This window comes from Scyliorhinus canicula, chromosome 20, assembly GCF_902713615.1.
Source record: "Scyliorhinus canicula chromosome 20, sScyCan1.1, whole genome shotgun sequence".
Taxonomy (NCBI): Eukaryota; Metazoa; Chordata; class Chondrichthyes; order Carcharhiniformes; family Scyliorhinidae; genus Scyliorhinus; species Scyliorhinus canicula.
In genome coordinates, this window is record NC_052165.1 from 30,670,452 (window position 1) to 30,695,980 (window position 25,529).

The 25,529-nt window shown below is 46.6% G+C and overlaps 1 protein-coding gene across 3 annotated transcripts in view; it reads left to right on the forward strand.

Annotated features, from left to right (window-relative positions):
- Positions 1 to 25,529, forward strand: part of LOC119954722 (monocarboxylate transporter 2-like) — a 177,178-nt gene that overhangs the window by 117,907 nt on the left and 33,742 nt on the right. The window lies entirely within an intron of this gene.

Below are 25,529 nucleotides of genomic sequence, written 5' to 3' on the forward strand. Positions count from 1 at the left end.
GTGTTCAGTTTTGGTCTCCTTACCTGAGAAAGGATGTACTGGCGCTGGAGGGTGTGCAGAGGAGATTCACTAGGTTAATCCCAGAGCTGAATGAATGAATATCGCTTCTTGTCACAAGTAGGCTTCAAATGAAGTTACTGTGAAAAGCTCCTAGTCGCCACATTCCGGCGCCTGTTCGGGGAGGCTGGTACGGGAATTGAACCGTGCTGCTGTCCTGTCTTGGTCTGCTTTAAAAGCCAGCGATTTAGCCCAGTCTGCTAAACCAGCCCCTAAGGGATTGGATTACGAGGAGAGGTTAAGTAGACAGGGACTGTACTCGTTGGAATTTAGAAGGATGAGGGGGGATCTTATAGAAACCTATAAAATTATGAAGGGAATAGGTAGGATAGATGCGGGCAGGTTGTTTCCACTGGAGGGTGAAAGCAGAACTAGGGGGAGGGGAAGTAGATTTAGGACTGAGTTTAGGAGGAATTTCTTCACCCAAAGGGTTGTGAATCTATGGAATTCCTTGCCCAGTGAAGCAGTTGAGGCTCCTTCATTGAATGTTTTTAAGATAGAGATAGATAGTTTTTTGAAGAATAAAGGGATTACGGGTTATGGTGTTCGGGCCGGAAAGTGGAGCTGAGTCCACAAAAGATCAACCATGATCTCATTCAATGGCAGAGCAGGCCCGAGGGGCCAGATGGCCTACTCCTGCTCCTAGTTCTTATGTTCTGTATTAATCCAAATCTTTCTCTCTTTTTATCTCTCCCAAGACCTTCCAGCCTCATAATACCCACTTCCCTTGAAGTTTATATTCCTTTGACACCTGGATCTCCTTCGCCCCAAGCATGGGCAGATGTTCCTTTTGTCAGCTAGGTCCCGCACTCTGGAATTCACTTCCTGACTCCTCTTCCTCTCCTCTTTTAATAACCACTTTAAGATCAATTTCTTTGACCAAAGTTTTAGCCACCATTTGTAATCCCTTTTCCTTCAACTCTGTCTTCGTGAATTGTTTATTCCACGTCGAACATGAAAATACATATCTCACAAGTTATTGTAGAATTCGCAATGGAAAAGAGAATCGGGCTGTAACACTATTTAAAGGCGCCCTAAACCTCACCACTTTCCCCAATGTCAGTCACTGTTACATCATCCCCATGATCTAACCTTAATGGCAAATCAGAATCCACATGCCACCCCATGACCCTCCATGCCACCAGGTATCCTACATAGCCATTTGCACACTATCCACTCCGTAGAGTCCTCAGGAATTACTTTGAAAACATTGAGAAATATTCAAACACATTAGGAGGGATTTACAAGTTATTTTGCACCCGAAAAGCACTGTGACACAGCGCAAAGTGACCAGTAGATGCCGGGAGATCCCACTTCCAGGATTTAACGCGATCTTGCGAGGCGCCGCAATGTGAATCTTGCCCATTCTGGGTGGGATCACTTTCTGGCAAATCTCCATATTACAGTGAGACAGGCTGTCTCACCCTAATATGCATTCCCGAGATCTACCCAAGGAGTGGGATCTAACCCCTTTGTCTTGAAGACCTCGGCGGGCGCCATTCAGTACTGATCTCCACAACTAGGACCAAACATAATGACACCTATGGGGGTTTTCCAGGGGATTGGAGTTCCCAAGAGCATGCTGGCCTGGCACCCTGACAGTACCAGCTTGGTGCCAGCCTGGCACTGCAAAGGTGCCCAGGTGGCTCTGCCAGCTGTCGGGGTGCTGGCAGTGCAAAGCTGACATTTTTCCTGCGACGTTGATTGGGCCAGGGTACTTGCATGGGTGAGGAAGGTACGAGGGCCCGGCGTCCCCCTTATCGTGAGTTGGAGGCTTGTCTCCTTGGGGGGGTCCAGTGTTTTATTATAATCTTTATAATAATCTTATTGTCACAGGTAAGCTTACATTAACACTGCAATGAAGTTACTGTGGAAAAGCCACATTCCGGCCCCTATTCTGGTACACTGGGGGACAATTCAGAATGTCCAAATGAAATTAAATGAAAATGAAAATCCCTTGTTGTCACAAGTAGCCTTCAAATGAAGTTACAGTGAAAAGTCCCTAGTCGCCACATTCCGGCGCCTGTTCACGGGGGCTGATACGAGAATTGAACCCGCGCTGTTGGCCTGCCTTGGTCTGCTTTAAATTACCTAACAGCGCGTCTTTCAGGACTTGTGGGAGGAAACCAGAGCACCCAGAGGAAACCCACGCACACACAGGGAGAATATGCAGACTCCGCACAGACAGTGAGCCAAGCCAGCAATCGAAACATGGACCCTAGTGCTGTGAAGCAACAGTGCTAACCACAGTGCTACCATGACACCTGGTTGCGCTGTAGGCTCAAGAAAAGTACTGTAATGCATGACAACAATTACACAATACTGATCAATGTATTGATTGACTTTACTTTGTAGGATATAACCCATCATTAAAAATACATCTGCATGACAATAAAAAAAAATCTGATAATGACATATGAATGTATCAAAACAGTTTACACTTACCTGCCAGAACATTCCCAACTCCTCATCAGGTTCCCCCCAGGGATCACAACCTCTCCAAGGAGAACAGTTTAATTTTTTAGGCTTCCAAAACTCTGCGCCACCACATTAAAGTGTTGTGTGGGAGGAAATGCAATTTTCCTGTGGCCCTCTCGAAGGGGACCCCCACCTGGGAAGAGGTGCTTGTGTATCTTGTGCACTGGGCATTCACAGCACCTTCAAAGGCCACACAAACATGGCATGTGGTCAGGAGGGCGGAGGATAATAGTGTTTCCTCTGAAAAAACACCAAGAGCAGTTAGTTGTTTCCCATTTGGAGATAAAAATTCGGACCCCTGTGCCAGGGAGTAGCGTTGGTTCAGTCTCCTCCCCAAGATCTGGCATCAAGATGGAAACTTGTGAGGAGTCGCCCAACATTTTACAGCAAATCTGTCAAAGGGTGCTGCCACTGGTCCTTCGTCTTGAATTGTCACAGTCCATATGGTGAATGCCTAACAAATACGGGGCAACTGTGATGGGATGGCTCCTTAAAACATTATTGTTTCCATGGAAGCGGCAATCAGAAAGCAAAGTACTGTACACACCCCTGTCAGCATCAATGGAGCCGAGGTGGAGATGGTTAACAGTTTTAAATTCCTTGGGGTGCACATCTCCAAAAATCTGTCCTGGTCCACCCACGTCGATGCTACCACCAAGAAAGCACAACAGCACCTATACTTCCTCAGGAAACTAAGGAAATTTGGCATGTCCACATTAACTCTTCCAACTTTTTCAGATGCATCATAGAAAGTGTCCTATCTGGCTGCACCACAGCCTGGTATGGCAACTGCTCGGCCCAGGACAGCAAGAAACTTCAGAGATTCATGAACATAGCCCAGTCCATCACAAAAACTTGCCTCCCATCCATTGACTCCATCTACACCTCCCGCTGCCTGGAGAAAGTGTACAGCATAATCAAAGACCCCTCCCACCCGGCTTACTCACTCCTACAACTTCTTCCATCGGGCAGGAGATACAGAAGTCTGAGAACACGCACGAACAGACTCAAAAACAGCTTCTTCCCTTCTGTTACCAGACTCCTAAATGGCCCTCTTATGGACTGACCTCATTAACACTACACCCTGTATGCTTCAACCGATTCCGGTGTTGCCCTATTATGTATTTTCTTTTATTTCCTTTTCTTTTCATGTACTTAATGATCTGTTGAGCTGCTCGCAGAAAAATACTTTTCACTGTACCTTGGTACACCTGACAATAAACAAAATCCAATCCTAATCAGAGAAATAAAGCCGTTCCAGTGAGGTAGGCAGCCAATTGCACCACTTAGGGTTATTTTCTGATGTAGACCGGATCTTCCCACCTCCTGGAGGGCTGTGTGCAGAGCCTGCTAGATCTGAATAGCCGGCCTCCTGGTAGCAAGTTGGGAGGCCGGCAGAATAGATGCTCCATGCCCCAATAAACGTCTGACGAGGGAAAAAAAAGGCGTTATCATTGACAAAACGAGACAAATAAATGACTTGCCCCTATCTCAATGGCCTGCTGTGGGCCTCTCCAAACTAACATTTACAGCACTTTCCCAAAGGCAACTAATGATGGGCAATAAATGCTGACATTGCCTAAATCCAAAATATGAATATATTTAAAAAATGATATGATGGTGTAAGTTGAAATATTATCTTGCCAGGCATTCCTCAACCCCTGCTCACCCTGCATGGCCACTACTTTCATTGGTGTTAAATTGCTTGAACACCAGCAACACTTGTATTGATGAAGCGCCTTTCATAGACTAAATCATCCTCTTGCATTTCACAGGAGTGTTATCAAACAAAATTTGATACTGAGCCATATGAAGAGGTATTCGGACAGATGACCAAATGCTTGACCAAAAGTGGCAGGTTTCTAAGGATCGTCTTAAAGGGGGAGAGAGAGAGAGAGAGAGAGACGGAGAAGGAAACTCCAGAGCTTAGGGCCTTGGCAGCTGAAGATGGCCCTAATGGCGAAACATTTAAAATTGGGGATGCTCAGAACGCCTGAATTAGAGGATTACTGATATTTTGGAAGGATGTGGGGTGAACAAGAGTCCAGATATAGGGAGGGGTGTGGCCATGAGGGATTTGAAAGGGAGGGTGAGTATTTTGAAATCAAAGGTTTAACCGGGAGTCAGTGAGCACAAGGCCGTTGAGTGAATGGGTCTTGGTGCACGTTAGGGCAGGGGCAGCATAGTTTTGGAATCATGTGAGGGTTGCCAGGAGGCTTTGTTTGTTGGCACTCAGTGTTAATGAGTTCAGATTCTTTCCATAGACACATACGCATATTGCCGAAATCCTATGAGCTCACAGCCTGCAGACACTTGCTGCTGAAAGCACTAGATCATAGGCTGGCTGGAAACAATTTGTTTTCTCAGAATCGCCCCACTTTTAAATTGGATTTAAAACTTGTGCTGTTCCCGGCTGTAAGTCAGGAGAAGGTATAGAGCGTGGAAGCATTTCACCATTAACCTGTCGTCACGTTGCTAAATGCTTCCACTCTGGCTGTGTGGATCAATGGATAAAGTATCTGACTGTAGTGCTGATGGTGAGATTATCTGGAGATTGCAGGTTCAAATCCTGCTGTGGTCATTTCAAAGTTCAGCCATGATCTTATTAAATGGTGGAGAAAGCTCACGGGGAAATCTCATGAGAAATTGGGCGCAAAATAAAACTCAGAATTGATTCTCTTTATGATCCACAGCATATGTTTGATAAATATCAGTATTAATATTAATAGAAATAATTGTCTGCTGTTATCAGATGATTTTAAATACATGCAGTTGAAAAACAGAATCAATATGCAGGAATACTAGAATCTCAATACCACATTACCATGGTACAACGCACACTAATACAGTGCCGTTAACATAAATGGCCCAAGGTGCTTTCTCAAAATGTTATTGGACATAACTTGATAAAAGCACATAAATAGATATTAGGACATGGTGATGAAAAGTTCACTCAAAGTGGTGGGTTTTAAATAAAGTCCCAAAGAGGGAGAGAGAGAGAGAGGTAGAAAAGGCAATTAGGCGAAGTGAGAAATCCGAGAATTTAGACAGCTGCAGACACGGGTGTCAACGGTGGAGCGATTAAAATCGGGGATGAGTAAGAGGCAAGAATTGTCAGAACATAGAAATCCCGAGTGCGGTAGGACTGGAAGAGATTACAGCTAAGAAGGCGTGAGGCTTTGGAGGGGAATGAACACAATTTGGAAATGGTGTAATCAAGGCATTGCAAGATAGGGAGTGAATGTTGGCCAGTAAACATAGGGGCCGGACTGTCCGTTTCTGCGACTAAGTGTTGACGCCAATGGAGAATCCGTGCATCTTTATGATAGGATAATCAATGCCGCACCTGCAACAATTCCACTCCGGTGAGGGGCTAGCACCGGTGCCGTGTGGAACACCATCGAATCCCATGAAAAATGGTGCGGAAATCGCAGTGTCCGTGATCGACACTCGCGGGCCTGACAAGCTGCAGCTGCGCATAAACAAACATTCCCACACACACTTATCGAAGCCGAAAAGATGGGACATGTTGTGCTGGAGTGGCCATACATGGGCCGTCTGGGGCCAGAGGGCACCGGGGTTGCCCAGGGGGTGGGGAGGGGGGCAGGGTCACCTATATGACCCAGGGCACCAGGTTTAAAGCAGTCTGTCAACGGCATACACAGCTGCATGGCTGCCTTGCCGGCTGCGGTAATGGTGTTTCCTGCCCGTCCACTCCAAAACCACAGCCCACCTCCTGGCCAACCCCCATTACCCCTCCCAGCCCTGGCAGAAGCCCCCTGGCCAGCGGCGCGGCAGTCGGCGATCTATGGCGGTGCTGGACACTATCTGTACTCCCTCCCTCTCAGCAGCCACCACGCCAGGTTCACGATTTCTGAGAGCACACTTGGACCGCGCCATCAGGAACTCGGCCCATCAGAGGCGGAGCATCGAGGGTGGGCCCACTAATGCCGTTGATAGCTATTCTCCGCCCAATCGTACGCCTCGATTTTTACATCGGCTAATGGAGAATCCTGCACAGGATTTGTTGTGATATAGCGTGCAGGCAGTGTTGTGTTTTCTATCCTAAATACTGAAGTTCCTTAGACTGTAAAAGTCACCTGAGTTTTCAGCATCTTTGAATAATGCCTGATATTGCTCTTTTATATTGTAGAATAGGAAACAAATCAATTGCTTTTTCTTTTTTAAAACATATTTTTATTGGTTTTACATTTATTTATAATAACATTTTTCTATCATACGACAATCTACAAAGTTGGGTATACAAAAAGGGTAAAATTAGAGATAAGCAAACAGGGATACATCTAAAGTAACATATGTATAGGGGTGAGGCCTCTATTTTTGAGCCCCCAGTGAACAGTTGCCGCAACTGAACCGTTTTAATTATGTACGTGCTGCCTCCTGGTATGAGAACATACCAGGGGGTGGGTTTGACATCAGCCGGGCATGCTGTTGTGGTCATCCCATGTGTCCTTCACCTCCAGGAAGAACCCGCTCATTCATGTTCTGCTCAATTGCTCCCTGTGCAGTACCTTTAGCTGTATTAGGCTCAGTCCTGTGCATGAGGAGGTGGAGTTCACCCCTTTGCGTGCTTCAATCTAGAGTTCTCCCCCTATCTCTATGTCCAACTGTTCCTCCAAGTTCTCTCGTGGTCTTATCCAGCGGTGACTGTACCTCCTCTAATGGTCGTCCGTACATGTCTGTGCAGTTTCCATCCCCGAATTCGCCCATGGTCAGAGGGGGAAGATCTCTTTCTCCTTACAGAGGAAGTTCCTTGACTATATGTACTGGAATTCATTCTCTTTTGGGAGCTGGAGCTTGTCCGTCAGTTCTTCCAGGGTTGCTACTCTGTCGTCCATGTATCAGTCCCTTACCATCAGAAACCCTTTTAAAGGTGGCGTCCATTGTCACGGGAATGAATTCATGGTTCTCGCAGATTGGGGCCATGGTGGACATTGCGAACAAACTGAAGTGGTGTCATGGTTGGTTCCACGTTCTCAGCATGACCACTATCATTGGCCTTCTTAAGGAGCTGGCTGGGGGGAATGAAAGTGGGGTCATGGCCAATGCTCAGAGGGATGCCCCCATATAGGAGCTCTTTTCCATTTTTACCCACTCTGCTTCCGGCTCCTTGACCCATCTCCGTACTCTCAGCAGTAGCTGCCAAGTGATAGAATAGGAGGTTCGCGAGGATCAGGCCCCCAAATTCCTCCTTCTCTGCAGAACGCTCTTTCAGATCTATGGGTTCTTTTTCACATTCTCCATGCCATGGTTAATATATCTACTTTGGGGATGAAGATCAGGAGGGATCTGAACTGAAAGAAGAACCTGGGCAACATGCTCATCTTGATCGTCTGCACTCTCCCCTCCAGGGAGAGCGAGAGCTGGTCCCTTTTTATCTCCTCTACCAGACTCGAAAGGTTCAAATAGTGGATCGGTGTCCAATCGTGGATCCATCCACAGATATCGGAATTTGCTATGAGCCAGCTTGAACGGCAAACTCATCAGCTCTGAATCTACACCCCTCACAGGTTCATGGGAAGACATCACCCTTTGTCAGGTTAAGTTTGTAACCTGAGAAGGCTTCGAATTAGGAGTTAATTAACTCCATTAGGAGTTCCATTATAGTTCAAGGTGTAAGGGAGCAAGTCATCTGCATAGATTGAGACTCTTTGCTCCCTGTCTCCCCTTTCGATGCCTCTCCACCCTTTCGCTGATCCGAGAGCGATAGTCAGTGGTTGAATTTCCAGGGCAAATAGCAGTGTGGACAATGGGCATCCCTGCCTCATGCCTCTGTCCAGCCAGAAGTGTTCAAAGTTGGTGGTGTTTGTCCGTACACTCGCCATGAGGGCGCTGTACAGTAGTTTCACCCATGAGGTGAACCCTGGCCCAAACCCAAACTGTTCTAGTACCATGAGGTACCTCCATTCGACTCTGAAGACGGCCTTCTCTGGATCTAGGGAGATGCTCACTTCTGGTGTTTCCTCCCCGGGCGGGGCCATGTTCACGTTCAGCAACTGCCTGATGTTCACCCTTAATTGTCTGCCCTTAATAAACCCTGTCTGATCCTCTGAGACTATCTCTGGTAAACACCACTCCAGTCACCTTATCAGGGCCTTCACCAGAACTCTAGCGTCAGTGTTTAGGAGTGAGCTGGGTCTGTTTAACTCGCGCTCTATCGGGTCTTGTCTTTTTTTGGATCAGCGATATCAAGGCCTGTGCCAGTGTGGGTGGCAGGATCCCTTTCAATCGCGAGTCATTGAACTTCTCTCATAGATGCGGGGCCAGTGCTGTCGCAAAAATTTTAAATAGAAGTCCACCTGCAATCCGTCAGGACCCAATGCCTTCCCTGATTGTATGGAGTTGATATTCTCCATGACTTCCCCCAGTTCTGGTGGTGCTTCCAGACCCTGTTTTTTTTCCTCCCCCACAACTGCTATGTCCAGGTGGTTGAGGAACCTTTTCATCTTCAAGTCCCCCTCTGGGGGGCTCGGAGGTATACAGCCTCGTTGATGTTGTCTAATGCTGTGACTAGCTTGCTGTTCCTGTCTTTTCATCTGTGCTATTCCCTCGTGGCTTCCTGCTTTCTCAGCTGGTGAGCCAGCAGGCAAATGGCCTTGTCTCCATGTTCATGTAAGGTCTCGTGGCTGGCGGAGTTGGTGAGCTTCTTTCCTGGTGGAGAGCAGCTCAATACCATTTGTAGCTTTTTCCTCTCTGCCAGTAGTTCCACGGTTGGGGCTGGGGAGTGTCGACAATCTACCTCCAATATGGTGTTGCCTAGCTGCGCCCTCCTGTCCCTGTACATGACTGTTTCCCCCTTTACCACCACCTTCAGAGCCTCCCAGAATGTGGAGGGTGAGATCTCCCCATTCCGGTTGTAGGATATATATCCATCGACGACTTGTGACATTCTTCGCAAAACGCCTTGGCGGTGAGGAGGGCTGTGTCCAGCCTCCATGGGAGGGGGGGGGGGGGGGGGGGGGGGGGGGGGGGGGGGAGGTTAGGGGGGACAGGACCCGGCCAGTTTCCAACCTCGCATCCATGTAGCGTGGAACGCGGTCAGAGATTACTATTTTGTAAATGCTTCAGTTCCCTTGCCATCGCTGATTGCTACCCCCAATTTGGGGCTGGATTTATCCGTCCTTGGGGTCCTGTGGGCAGTTGAGGTTCCCTCCCATTATGGTTGGCGGGGGTCGAGGCTGGAGTTCTTTTTCTGCCATGGTCTTTTTGAGAAAGTCTCATCATCCCAGTTAGGGATTTATGCATTCATAAGCACCACTGGTGCTCTTTCCAGGACACCACTGACCATGACGGACCATCCCCCCCCCCCCCCCCCCCCCCCACTGGATTTGTTGTTGTGAAGGTTGTCCTATTATTAAACACTATGGCACCTCCCTCACCCTCGTTCCGTAGCACCCCTTGGTAGGTCTGTCCTAGCCAGCTCTTTCTTATCCTCAGTCAGTACGTCTCCCTCAAGTGTGTCTCTTGGAGGAAGACTATTTCAGTCCTCAGGTTTTTCAGGTAGGTGAAGACTCTGGATCTTTTCACTGGGCCATCTTAATAGGGGTTTCTGTTTCCACCCCTACTTCCTGCATGGTCAGCCAAACGTATCACTTGGATGTGCCCCTGCACTCCGAGTTTCCTTTGTCGGGAGGCCATCCAAGATAGTCACCATTGCCTTCTTTATTCCAGCCGTCCCCATGTGCGACCTGTTGTAACCAGCATTGCAATCCCCTCCCTCACCCGATAGACCCCCGACCCTCCCCAGCCTTGCTATCCCCTCCTCCCCGTGCCCCTGTGTGGGCTCCTCTCCCACACATCTCTCTCCCTTGCCCTTCTCCACCCCTTCCCCTCAACCTGCTGTTCTGCACCCCCACCCTTCTGGCCGTCACTTCCTCCCTTTCAAAAGCTGCTCCGCTTTCCATGTGCTTCCAAGTTTGCCAGTCTGGTGGCTCTCCCCCCCCCCCCCCCCCCCCCCCCCCCCCCCTCCCCACTCCCCACGGAGTGTCTCTCGGCCTTACCCCACTCTCCCAGGGAGGTGTAGGTGTTCATTACAGAGAGCGCCAAAGACAAACAACAAAACAAAAAGAAAAAAACATTCTACTGGTCCTTGTGTGTCCATTATTGTTGCTGTATTCCCAACCCATTTTTATGAATGAATTTGGCCTGCTTCTCCCGACGTGTTGAAATAATACTCCTTATTGCCATATGTCACCCAGAGTCTTGCCAGCTATAGCATACCAGACTGCACTTTGTTCTTAACTAAAGCCGCCGTCACCCCATTGAACTTGGCTTGGTGCTTGGTCAGGTTAGCCGTAATTTGGTGTATGTGGATCGTATGCCCTTCCCATTTGCAAGACCACGTGCTCCTCACCCAGCTCCAAATTTGCTCCTTGTCCGGGTCCCTGTGGAGCTTTGCAATGATCACTCGTGGTGGTTCTCCTGTGGACCCTGTCCACGTCTGGGGGCTTGGGGAAGCTTTCTCCCCTGACCAGCTTTCCTAGCTTCTGTCCTACATATTCCATTTTTTTTGCCCTCTGTGCCCTTGGGTAGTCCAACAATCCTGAGTTTCTGGCAATGGGACCTATTTTCTTGGTCTTCCACCTTCCCCTTGGGCCGCTGCCAACCTTGCCACTTCCGCCTCAAGCGAGGTAATCCGATCACTCTGATTGGTGGCCGCTTTTTCTACTTCCCGCACTGTCGCCTCCTGTGTCTCCAAACGCCCATCTGTCCTCTCCAGCGCTTCCTTGAAAGGGGCAAAAGCGATTGCTGTGGCCGCCTTCAAAGTCACCATGAGGACCTCCTTAATGGAGTCCTTGTTTTAGGAGCTCTTGTGTTAGGAGCTCTATCCAGTGGATGGCCAGCATTCATGGTGGCAATCCCTCTCGGTTCACCATGTCCTGCTCTGCTTCACTCCTGGTGTCTGCAGCCTGGGTAGTTTCTTGGTAAAGTCCCCTTTGGTTATGGTCCCGAGATACCTTTGGATGATTTCAGGTGCCCTTTGAGAGAGATACAGTGCTTTTTGGCATTGTTAAAACTAGGCATGAATGTGCATAAAAATTGCATAGATTCATTAACTGTCAAGCTCATTGGAACTTTCAATGTACCTATCCAAGATCGACTGTCAAAAGTGTTATAAGCAACTCTCATGATACATGTCAAGATAACCTATCAAATGTCAAGAGGAACTGTCAAAAACAACTGTCAAATTGAAGTGTCAAGCTTGTACAGCATTTAAAATATCCTGCCCTGTAATTCTTCGAAAACAAATGTCCGGGTGTTAAAAAATGTCGTTGTTTGCTATTTCACCTTGTCCTTTGACATCAGCCATTACTGGACTAATTTTTCACAACCATCCATTATCACAGAAGGGTGCCTACCTTTTCACAGTATGATTGTTAGTTACAAGTAGTTATAGACTCTTTGAAGTGGGACTGTTATTTCCATTGCTTGTTGTTGTAAGGGGTTGTACACTTGAATGAAATGTTTGTTGTTATAAGGCGTTATGTAATTGAAGGAATATAAATGTAGTAAATAGGTTTTACGAATAAGTTTTTTTCAATATAGTGAGGTCTACAACAGACACTTGGAACTTTATTTTAGAGAACTATATTTTATCTCATCATTGCATAGTTCCTGAGATCTGAGATTCTACCCAGTTTCTGGGTAAAAAGTGGATGAGTTGATATGATGGATACAAGAGTAATGAGTGGTGGGTGAGGGACATGGGTGGACATGAGTTGGCACCAAGTTTGTTAAGGAGCTATAAAGAGCCATGGGGTGGATGCAGGGACATAGATTCACAATGAGCATGCGTACGAGGGGCTATGGGGTGAGTAAAGGGCTTGAGGTGACATGGAGGGTTTGGGCTGTTATGGGAGATGGATACAGGGCATGAGGTAGGATGGACTGGCATGGATGGGGAATGTGTGGAGGGTGAGGGCTGGAAGGATGTTTTATATTTTATTCTTTAAAAAAAAAATTAGGACCCAGAGCCAGTTCCCTAAGGCACTACTGACACCCAGCTCATCTCCAACCCGGCATCCTACTCCATTACTTCCCAAGCCACCCGTCCCAACCTCTAATCTAGCCTGCCCCCAGTCACCCATGCAGAGGCTTGCTGGGCTGGGAATTCTTCCGACTCTACACACACCAACCTATGGACGAAAATCCTGGTCATTGTTTAAACTCCTTTAAACCATTGTCCACTAAATAATATGCAAGCAACTATCCTGACAGAATCATGGAAACCTGCAGCCCAGTGCTGCCGCTTTGAGAGTACAAGTGTGCTTCGACCCACTTCCCCGTTCTTTTGTCCATAACCGTGTAAGTTCTTCACAACTGTTCACCTTTTGAAATTATTTATTGGAAAGAGTTTTAATCACCTTTTCAGGTAAATCCAGAACCTGATAAATCTCCTGTCTAGATATTCCACCAATGATTGTAAATCTAGGACTCCTAGTTATTGATTCACTCACAGAGGAAAGAGCTCTTCTCCATCTGCTCTTATCAAAACTTCTCATCATCTTGAAAAAATCGATTAAGTCACTTTTTAACTTCTCCTCCAGGGAGAAAAGGCCTAACTTTTCCAATCGCTTCAAATTACTGAGCCCTTGGTAACATCTTGATAAACCTCTCTACCCTTTTAAAAGAGCTTCACACTTTCAGGCAGCGTGGTGTGCAGAGCGATCTACAATATTTCAGCCGAGGTCTAACACGCAATTTGTAAGTTCTGGTATGATTTATTTGTTCCCGAGTTCCATTACTCTATTTATAAACCTTAAGTTAGTAAAAAATGGATATGGACTAAATTATCAACTTGCCTCCGCCACCTTTGTGTATAGGTTAACCAAAAGGTGTCGCGATGATCTATGCTTTTCAAAATCAGGTCCCTTCACACTTTTCTGCTTTGCCTCAAACTCTATCTCCCATGCTTCCAACCATTTCACCATCCTATCCGTGCAGTCCTAAAGCATGTAACTATTCACCCCTCTATTTACTACTCTACTGATATTTTATAACACTGCTGTCTATACCTGAGACTAGGTCGTTTATCAATGTTGAAATAAGTAATGGGCCCAAGCCTGACCCTTCAGGAACAGCAAACATCCTCCCAATTTAAAAAACATCCAGCTACCTTTGCTTCCTGTTACTGAGCTAATTTTGTATCCAAACTACCACTTTTTCTTGAATTTTGTGAGCTTCTATCTTTTTAGCCATCCTCTAATGTAGCACTTTGTTGGGTGTGTTTCGAATGTCTAGCTACTGTAGTACTTCAATCAACTTTCCCTGTTTTGTTATCAAAGGATTAGGCAAGTTTTTCAGACAAAATGTTGTCTTTAACACATCTATTTTGTCACTCCTTCATTGGTCCATACCTTTCCAAATTAAAATGTTTTGTCTCAGATAATAGTTTCTAATATTTTGACACTGCTGATATTAGACTGACTGACCTGTAGTTCTCTGATTTACCCTCACCTGTTTCTTGTGTAGTAATATAACATTAGCAACGCTCCAGCCCCCTGGCACGACCCCAGTATCCTTCCAATGAAAAATTGTGACCAATGGCTCTGCTACTTCTACCATTGCTTCTTTCAACAACCTAGGATACATTCTATATGCCCGGGTGTGACTTAGCAACTTTCAGTAATACTAATCGCCTTACTACATCTTCTCTATCTATTATTATCCTGCCCCTAATTTCCCTTTCCTTTTTAATGTAATCTTCAAATCATTCACTTTCAGATGCAAGATGCTCATTTAATATTTTATTTGTGTCTTCAGCTTTTACATGAAGGTTTCCTTTCAGGTTGATAATAGGCCCAATTTTTTTTCCCAGTGAGCTGCTTACATTTGATGGGTGAGAGTCTCTGGCCTCCCCGCGGTGTGATTCTCAGCGGCTGAGATATGGTCCACAGTTGGCTGGTGGTGGGATCTTCTGGTCCCATCGCTGGTAATGGGATTTCCTGTTGAATCCATCCCATGTTGCCAGGAAACCCGTAGCGGGGGGTGTGATGTGGGCTGGACTGGAAGATCCCACCGGAATAAACAGCGGAAGTTTTGATTTATTGTCACGTGTACCGAGCTACAGTGAAAAGTATTGTTCTGCGTACAGTCCAACCAGATCATTCCATACATGAAAAAAACATAGGATAAATGATAAATACACAATGTAAATACATAGACACAGACATTGGGTGAAGCAAGATGTATGGGGAGATCAGTTCAGTCCATAAGAGGGTCATTCAGGAGTCTGGTAGCAGTGGGGAAGAAGCTATTTTTGAACCTGCTAGTGCATGTTCTCAGACTTTTGTAACTCCTGCCCGCTGCAACAGGTTGGAAGAGAGAATAACCCGGTAGCAGAGATTATGCTGCCCGCTTTCCCAAGGCAGCAAGAGATTTAGACAGAGTCAATGGATGTGAGACGGTTTCGCGTGATGGCCTGGGCTGTACTCAATACTCTCTGTAGTTTCTTATATCTTTTTTCCTCCTATATTTTTTAATACCCTTGTCATATTCATAGATCATAGATCATAGAATTTACAGTGCAGAAGGAGGCCATTCGGCCCATCGAGTCTGCACTGGCTCCTGGAAAGAGCACCCTACCCAAGGTTAACACCTCCACCCTATCCCCATAACCCAGTAACCCCACCCAACACTAAGGGCAATTTTGGACACTAAGGGCAATTTATCATGGCCAATCCACCTAACTTGCACATCTTTGGACTGTGGGAGGAAACCGGAGCACCCGGAGGAAACCCATGCACACACGGGGAGGATGTGCAGACTCCGCACAGACAGTGACCCAAGCCGGAATCGAACCTGGGACTCTGGAGCTGAGAAGCGATTGTGCTATCCACAATGCTACCGTGCTGCCCACTAAATCATATCCACTCATGTATATCATGAGATGCAGACAGGCAGTGATTGACACACAGGATAACCAATCAACACACACGACACAGAACAACCAATCACGAGACAGGACACCACCACTATAAAGCCCACAGGGCATTAAGGCTCTCTCTCTCTCAAAAGACATGACTAGGGAGATAGTCACAGTGCACAGGCCAATGAACATAGAATTCATAGAGTTTACAGTGCAGAAGGAGGCCATTCGGCCCATCGAATCTGCACCGGCTCTTGCAAAGAGCATCCTACCCAAGCCCACACCCTATCACCGTAACCCAGTAATCCCACCCAACCTTCTTGAACACTAAGGACAATTTAGCATGGCCAATCCACCTAACCCACACATCTTTGGACTGTGGGAGGAAACTGGAGCACCCGGACGAAACCCACGCACACACGAGGAGAACGTGCAGACTCCGCACAGACAGTGACCCAGCCGGGAATAGAATCTAGGACCCTGGAGCTGTAAAGCAATTGTACTAACCACTATGCTACCGTGCTGCCCTGCATCACCACCATGTGATAGAGAGCTAGTCTGGTCAAGCCAGTAGGGGGTTATCAGTTAGGTTAATAGAGTGTCAACCCACAGCAGATTTGTACAGCAATCAACAGGTTCAATAAAACAGTGTTGGACCATCTCCCTTTTCTCGTTTTACTGCATCCAGTTGCAGTCGATGTTTGACCGACACAGATAACACATCATGGTACCAGAGAACTTTTCACGATCCTACCACTTTAGTCACATCACATCCAGTCCCCATTATCCGCAATCAAACGGGAAGGTCGAGAAAGCGATCCATATTGTCAAGCAGTTGCTGTGCGACGCTGCAGACTCAGCCTCGGATTTCAACCTGCCGCTATTGGCATACAGGGCAACCCCTCTGTCGACTGGTTTGTCTCCAGCACAGTTGCTCATGAACCGCAACCTGAGGACGACTGTTCCAGCCATCCATGTTCCAGACCTTGACCACCTCACAGTGTTGCAAAAGGTGCAGCGATCCAGGGACCAGCAAAAGATCACGTATGATGCTCATGCCACGGATCTGTCTGTGCTGGCTCCAGACAATGTTGTTCGCATTCAGCTGCCTGAGGGAGGTTGGTCAGCCCCAGCTATTGTCGTGTAAAGTTCCCTGCCCATCACCCGACCCCACTTCTCCGCATGTCATCATGCCTCCTCCGGAAGTCTTGCACAATGAGGCCACCGATCTGGCAGCGATCCCACCTGTCCACAAGGCCACCGAGATGGCAGCCATCCCACCTGTCCAGGTGCCGGCATCTCCCCCCTCCACCTCTGCGGCGATCGACAAGAATTCGTCGCCCACCACAAAGACTGAATCTATAGACTTAAATCTTGTAAATTTTGTTCAGTTTGCTCTGTATCTGCACGATACACACCTTCCCATGTACATATGTTCATTAATTCCCCACCTGTACACAGTTATGCATGCATATACAGCCACGTTACAACATTTATTTTAAAAGGGGGAGATGTCATAATATCCACTCATGTACATCATGAGATGCACAGTCACAGTGCACAGGCCAATGAACATCACCACCATGTGATAGAGAGCTAGTCTGGTCAAGCCAGTAGGAGGTTATCAGTTAGGTTAATAGAATGTCAACCCACAGCAGATTATGTACAGCAATCAACAGGTTCATTAAAACAATGTTGGACCATCTCCTGTGTTGGAAGCCTGTTTCTCATTTTACTGCATCCAGTTGCAGTTGATGTTAGACCAACACAGATAACACAACAACTCTCTTGCGCTTTCCAGAATCTTTCTGGTTATTAACTGAATCCTCTTCCTGACATTCACCGTTAGCTTCTCTTGGTCATCATGTCATTATGCATCCTCCGTAAGTCTTGCACAATGAGGCCACCGATCTGGCAGCGATCCCACCTGTCCACAACTTTTAATTTCTAAACCATGCAGCATACATTAACTTTGAATGCTCTACCTTTTCCATTCAAAGGAATATACCTAGTTTGTGCACAAACTTTCACTTCTGTGAATGCTTTATCCGGTAATTGCCTTTTCCAACCTACCAACCTGTGCTCGGTCTCTTCCTGAATCAATTAAAATAACTCTTTCTGCGTTTACCTTTGATATTTTCTTGTTTCTTTCCTTAATTACTTTAAGTCAGGCAACCAAATGGTCCACACCCCCTCCTTTGAAATTCCTTTCAACTAGAACCTCCTGTCATTACATCTCAGTTGAATGGATAATCTAGTTTGCTAGGTAATCAGCAGTTGGCAAGAAGTTACAGATGGCGCGGGTTATATACATTGCAGTTATATACACAATAGGGGAATACCCTCCTGGCTCCCCAGCATCATATTTGGGGGGCACCCAAATGATGCACTGGGGAATGCATCTTGGAAGTTCCCAGTTTACCTGGCATTTGTCCAGACAGGCTAACATCCCTTGTGCCACGCTGAGAACCATCCCGACAATGCAATTTAAATGGCTAATTTTGGACGTTTCGACCAGTTTTACCATCATTGCTATCTTGAAAGGGTAACGCGGGAGGAAAGTACTTCTAAATTCAGAGTAGCTATTGTAAACTCTCCCTCCTCTCCTCCCCCCCCCCCCCCCCCCCCCCCCCCCCCCCCCCCCCCCCCCCCCCCCCCCCCCCCGCCGCCCCTCCCTTGGTAATCTCTGCACCCTTCCTGGTCAGCTAGAACCGTAAAAAGGAGGCATTTCGTCCCTTGCTGTACTCCACACCGATACAGCCGCGGGCGTGCTTCAGTGATCCTATCTCACCCAGCCTGAGTGAGGAATGTCGCGCGAGACAGGGGCTTTGGAACTTCAATGAGGGTAATTTCCTCCAGAATGGCAATCCGTCGGTGGTTTCCACTACAACGAAGTTAGTGCCATGATTGAACATATATGTGTATGATGTATGTATGGGTGTATTGTGTGTTTATCCACAATATATATGTGTATGATGTACGTGTGAATATAAATAATATATAATCATGGAATGAGGCAGTATAGAAGGAGGCCATTTGGCTTATCGCACCTGTGTCAGTTCTTTGATAGATCTCCTAATTAATCCCAATCCACCACTCTGTCCTGATTGCTTGGTTGGGTTTGTCTTTGTGTGGGTTGTAACCAGTAATGTTGGTTCCCTGCCACTGGGACAGTGATGTTGCTGGAAGAGCTTTGATGCTCACATGTGAATATTATCAAATTTGGCATCAGGAACCTAAAGTTATCAAGTAATAATCTGCAATTGTTCACTGTTAAATGTAAAGTTCTACATATCTAAACTAATATAAAATATGCAATTATTTTTTGAATGGTGGCCTCTGAAAGAACTGTCATCTTTCATTGCATAAATAATAATTTCAGAGTTTTGTTTGTTTGCAAACCCACATAATCTTAACATATGTCCATGGACTAAAGTGTGAGATAAATTATGTATAGGTCCCTTGGCTAATTGTCCAAACATAAGGAAAAATGTTCCAATATTCAAACGATACAGAGATTTAAACCTCTCGTAACAAGACACTTTTCTATCAATTTTTCTTTATTATGTTACAATAGTTGCTATGAAAGAATCCAGACCTCACGGGGTACTAGTTGATTAAAATTATATTTGGTGCTAGTTTGCAATTGAAAGTGTGTTATTTGTTATTTGTCAATATTAAGGTGTTGTTATATTGCACATACAGGTTTCAGATCAATAACTGCTCAGTCAGCTCGCTATCGTTCTCTGGCCAGACAACGAGAGCTGTTCCCGCCACTGATTTCTAAATACTAGTTCTATTTTATCTATGAGTTGACAAGATGGTTGCCCTTTTTGGCCAATAAAAGAGGCTGAAAATGAACTTCTTCAGGAGTGTCATGGTTCACTTTTGAGTGACTGAAAGTGAATTTTGTGCCGGTTGCAATTATGCCTACAGAACTTTACAAGACGTTATCTCACACGTTCAATTGCAAACTAGGACCAAATATAATTTTATTCAACTAGTACCCCCGTGAGGTCTGGATTCTTTCATAGCAACTATTGTAACACACAATATGGGTGTTTTTTTCCCCAATCAACTTGTCAGAATAGTGTAAATGTGAGTGTGCCAGACCTTGTGCCTGACACTTTAACTGCTCACGAACTGTGTACAGTTTCCTGCGGTCAGTCTAGCTAGTTCATGAGGCTGTGCTCGCAGCCAATATTGGACCTGGCAATGAGATTGCTGGGTCCAGATGGAGAGGTTGATTTTAATTGTGCGGGGAAAATTAAATGGCTTAACCCAAGTGGCTGCACATTTGAAGCATAAGTTGGATAAGTTTTAAAATGTCAATGATACCATCGGTTTTTGAACAAATTCTTCTAATGTCTAAAGCATTGTGACCAGCAGGTATGTGGAAAGAAAGAACTTGCATTTATATAGCTACTTACATGACTTCAATATGGCTCAACGTTCTTTTCTGCCGTTTAAATAATTTTTGAACTGTAGTTACCATTATTCTGCAGGAAATGTGCCTACCAATTTGCATACAGCAAACTTCCATTTTGTTCTTTTTCTTAAAATGAAGTTTGATACACTGGGACCTTACTTTGTGATGTTTTACTCTGCTTGAACTAAGGTATGAGTAGCCTAAATACTGGATTAGCAATTCTAATATTCTTGTTTCTTCTAGAATTGCTGATCAATTGCAGATTATTGAGTCAAATCTGACATATCACATGGTGTCGCAAATAATGAGGATTTAGTTTAGCAACATTTCTACTTGAGTAGAAAATTAGCACTGAAATTAAGCCTAAAAGCCTTGTAAATGTGATCCAGTTTCAGAACAAGTAGAAAAAATTGGACTGGATTTTACAGGGGGTGGAGAGGGGATACCGTTTGGTACCCCCCAACGATAACACTCTGGGTCACCTTAACAAGCTGAAAGTTGACTTCCACCCCTTATTTAAAGGAAGTCCTAGCCATGAGAGCTGCCAGCTAATTTCATCAGCCAGCGGCTCTTGCAGTAGTGGGTGCCGCTGTGCAGGCAGTCTCACGAAGAAGTGGACACAGGAGGTAGGCTATTCCTTTTCTTTTTGGGTGGAGATGGATCAGGCACCCTAGGGAGTGGGGTGGGAATAGGTTTTAGAGGCCAGGTGGGGAGGCACAAGGTTGATGGGTGGAGCGGGGGTGGCGATGCACACAGGGCACTTCCCCTCCACCTCCAAAAGGAGGTTCCATTTTTTTCAGCAACCTGAGTAAAAAAGGTGTCCTCCCTACTTAACAGGGCTCTCAACCATGTCCAATCCATCTCTCGTACCTCTGCTCTCACCCCTTTCCCTCCCTCCCAGAACCAGGATAGGATTCCCTTTGTCCTCACTTTTCACCTCACCAGCCTCTGCATTCAAAGAATTGTTCTGCCAGTTAGGCCAACTCCAGTATGATGCCACTACCAAACACATCTTCTCCTCACTCCCCCTGTCAGTATTTTGCAGAGACCATTCCCTCCAGGATACCGTGGTCCACTCCTCCATCACCCCCCAACACCTCATCCTCTTCCCATGGCATCATCCAAGGGTCTAAATACTTTTCGGGCTTCACGTGCACCTCCTTCAACTTGCTCTATTGCATTCGCTTCTCCCAATGCAGTCTCCTCTACATTGAAGAGACTAAACACAGGCTGGGTGACCACTTTGCAAATCACCTTCGGTCCATCTGCATGCAGGACCCAGACTGTCCTGCCACTTGCAATTTCAACTCATTGTCCTGCTCTCATGTCAACGTGTCCATTCTTGGCCTGCTTCAATCTTCCAGTGAAGCCCAGTGGAACTTGGAGGAACAGAACCTCATCTTCCGAATTAAGCTTCCGGAAAAAACATTGTGAACTCAACAACTTCAGACTGTGAACTCTCCCCTCCACCTTCACCCCATTTTTCTTTCTATCCATTGGTTTCCGTTTCTTCCATCGATCTGTTTTTCCCTCACCATTGTCCACCCTCCCCCACCCCACCCCACTTGGGCCATCTGTTCCTAGTTGCCCTTTGACACTCTGCTCACATTTGTTCTGATGCGGTGATGCCTGCATTGGACTGGGGTGAGCACAGTAAGAAGTTGCACAACACTAGGTTAAAGTCCAACAGGTTTGTTTGGAATCACTAGCTTTCACCTGATGAAGGAGCTGCCCACCGAAAGCTAGTGATTCCAAACAAACCTGTTGAACTTTAACCTGGTGTCGTAAGACTTCTTATTGTGCCCACCTTTCGTTTGCCATTAACACATTCTAATCCGTTTATGTGCCACTATCAGCATCCTTCTTAGACTTAATTACCCACCATTTACATTCCCTTTGTCTTTCAGTCCACAACACCTTTGTCAATCTGCACCTGTCGCTGGCCCCCTATCCAGCCCCTCTGCTCCACGACCACCACCCCCTCCCCCACAACAGTATAAATCTGAACCTATTTCCAGTTCTCTCCAGTTTGGACAAAGGCAGCGGGATTCCCCGCCCTGCCGTTCCACATTTCTGCCTCGCCCGCCGGCGGGATGCTCCGTTACGCCGGCCGGTCAATGGGGTTTCCCATTATGGGGAAACCCCACGCTGTCGTGAAACCCTCGGGCTGCCAGCAAAATGGAGCATCCCGCCGAAGGAGAATTCCGCCCAGGGTTTTCCAGACTCAAAATGTTAGCAACCTTCTCTCTCCACAGATGCTGTCAGACCTGCTGAGATTGTCCAGTATTTTCTGGGGTTTCTTTCCGATTCCAGCATCCGCAGTAATTTGCTTTTATCCGTCCTAATCTTGCCCACCTTTCACTGTCCAGAGTATTCTGGCAGTAGGGGTGAACTGGCAGCCTTGATTTAGCCCTTAGTGACTTCAATAGATCTAAGAGTAGATAGGCTATTGGACGCCTTTCCCACGCCGCATATTATGGGGACCAGTATGGGAGTTGACATGAAAGCGGTGGGTTAGACACCTGACATATTTAACTTGCTCCCCTGCTACTTCCACTGAAAAGGACTGGGGGGGATCTGCTGGCGATGACTGTCCGGGGGGAGAGCTCCTAGACCTCCGAGATGTGGTCTGGATGCCGTTCGGCTACAGTGCTGGTCGGGGCCCGGCGATTGTTTGAAGCCGGTTTCTGGCTTTCAGAGTTCCCACTTCACCAGAGTGATAGCATTTGCTACACTCACTTTTATTTTCTAGGAGGCTCAAGATTTCATGAGAAACTCCATCAGTGGGATATTTTTTGCGCTGCTGTTGACATCTTGCCATTTTTTGGTACAATTCCTTACCAAGTGTTTGGAAAATGCTGTGAAAGGATCCTTGGAGAGTTGTGTTGTATCTTGTAGATGGCAGGCACTACTGCCAAGGTGCACCAGTGGTGGAGGTAGTCAATATGTAATTGAAATGAAATGAAAATCGCTTATTGTCACGAGTAGGCTTCAATGAAGTTACTGTGAAAAGCCCCTAGTCGCCACATTCCGGCGCCTGTCCGGGGAGGCTGGTACGGGAATCGAACCGTGCTGCTGGCCTGCTTGGTCTGCTTTATAAGCCAGCGATTTAGCCTTGTGAGCTAAACCAGCCCCTATTTGAGTCGATAGGGTGCTGATCAAGTGGGCAGCTTTGTCCTGAATGGGGCTCAGCTTCTTTTTTTGGAGCATTGAAAGTGAGACGTTGCCATGTTCATTATGACTGTTAATCTTTCTGTGCACAAATTGCATCGACGTTTCTCATAGAATCACGATGACTGCACTTGTAAAGGATGTTGGGACTTCCTGAGGTTGTGAAAAGCTCTATATTAATGCCAGTTCTTTTGTCTGATGAGATAAGGAATTATGTGGAGCCAACTCTGGTATTGGCAGAGTCCCTACGCAAAAAAGATCATTTTTAAAACACATTTTCTTTATGAACAAGGAGAAGGAAGACATCCTACTGTTTCACTGGTCTGGGTAAACCATCAAATTAGATGGACTGATTGGCCTATTTCTCTGCTGTACATTTTAAATAGTCTTTGCTAATGTTTATAACCCAAACAACCTTTCCACGGACCCCCCCCCCCCCCCAACTCAACTTTCCACCTAACCATGAGAAGGTCCACTGCTACCTTCTCGTGGGCGGTAACTCTGGTCTCACCAGCATTTTCTAAAATGCCATGTGGTGAATGTACATCATGTAATTCACACTGTATAGTTTTGCGTTCACACTGTATAGCATTGTGTCCTTGTGGGCTCTGTCTGTGGGCCATTGCGCGGCTCTTCCCACGGGGGAGATGAGGAGCTTGTACAGGGCTCCACCCTCTGCTCCGCCCATGGCTCTGCCCATGGCCCCTCCCACTACCAGAAGTATAAAGTGCTGCAGCCTTGTAAGTCTGCCCTCAGTTCTTCTGGTCGCAGGCAGGCTCAGTTGTAAGTCTATTAAAACCACAGTTTACTTCCTATCGTGTCTCGAGTAAATTGATGGTCACATCATGCCATCATCGGTTTGATTATCTCATTGTGCACCAGTCATACTGCTTCATTTAACTTGGTGCAGCAGAGGACAGAACATCCCCTGATAAAATGCAGCAACATAGTAGATAAGGCCCCACATTCTTTCCTTGGATTGTCATACACTATTCCATACTCCAACTATTCTTCGGCATCTAAGAAAGAGACTTGAAAAATTGGAAGGTTTTAAGTGGAATTACTTTATTTTTTCCTGCGTCAAATTCAATTAAAGGGAGAACCATCCAAAAAATCCAAGGGGAAAGCTATTTTAAGGCTAGATTCTAGCAGTTATACATATGATGAATGGTCATAGTTTAGTCATCAAAAATATGTTTTCTTTTTGTAAGTATTTCCACATATCAGCAAAAATAACACTTTAATACTCATTAGTATTCAAACTACCTGAGCATAAGTTATTAGTTTTGAATGTAGTGACAGTATTGAACACTTCTGAGACAGTGACGGTACGCAGGTCATCACCCTGCCAGATTTCAATTTTTAGTCATGCAATTTGACTTTCATTCATAATATTAGAGAGGGGAGTGCGATCTCACTCCTTCCTGAACAGACACAGAGTGTGCAGAGTTGTGTATGTTTGCAGTCCTGAAACACAGAAGACCTTGGCACTGTGATGATGCACCCAGATGCCTTCCAGTCCGATTGTCTACAAAGAAAAATGAACACTCGAGCTGGATGTTCCTCATCAGTGGCATTAAAGCTCTGAAACTCATGGGGCGGGATTAGAATCCCCGGGGAGCGGCATGAATCCCGCTCCGACGCCGGCTGCCGTATTCTCCGGTGCTGGTTTTTGGGCGGGGATCACGCCACGCCAGTCAGAGGCCGATGGCAGCGGCCTCCCCAGCAATTCTCCGGGCCCCAATGGGCCGAGTGGCCGTCGGTTTCTGGCTAGTCCCGCTGGCATAGATTGGACATAGTCCCACACGGCAGGACCTGACAGGTAAATTAGCTGGTGCCGTCCTCGGGGAGGTGGGGGGGGGGGCACGGGGGGATCCGACCCTGGGGGGGCCCCATAGTGGCCTGGCCCTCGATCGGGGTCCACCGATCTGCAGGTGGGCCTGGGCCATGGCCGGTACGTAGAAGACACCCCCTGCACATGCGTCAGAATATGCCGGCCAGTCTGCGCATGCACTAACCCGCGCAGTCCCTTCGCCGCCGGCTGCATGGCGCCATCTCCTCCGGCGCTGGCCTAGCACCCAGAAGTGCAGAGAATTCCGCAACTTCCGGTCAGCTCGAGGCCAGAGTGGCCTAAGGTTTATGGGCATCCAACTTTCCTCTACATTTCTTTGAGTCAGGGAATCCGGCAATGTGAAGCATGGGCCAGTAAATGGAGCTGAGAAACAGATCACCCATAACGGTTCAATAGGTTGAATGACCTATTTCTATGTATACTGGCTCCCAGATGGGTGGCGTGGGCATCCTAGCCGGCACTTTGCTTAGGGATTAGGGTGAATCTCCCCTGCACCCTTTTTAGTGCAATCACATCCTTCCGACAGTGTGGCGACCAGAACACCACACAATATTCTAGCTGTAGCCTAACAAGCATTCTATACAGCTGCAACATAACCTTCCCGCTGTTATATTCTATACAATAATAATCTTTATTAGTGTCACAAGTAGGCT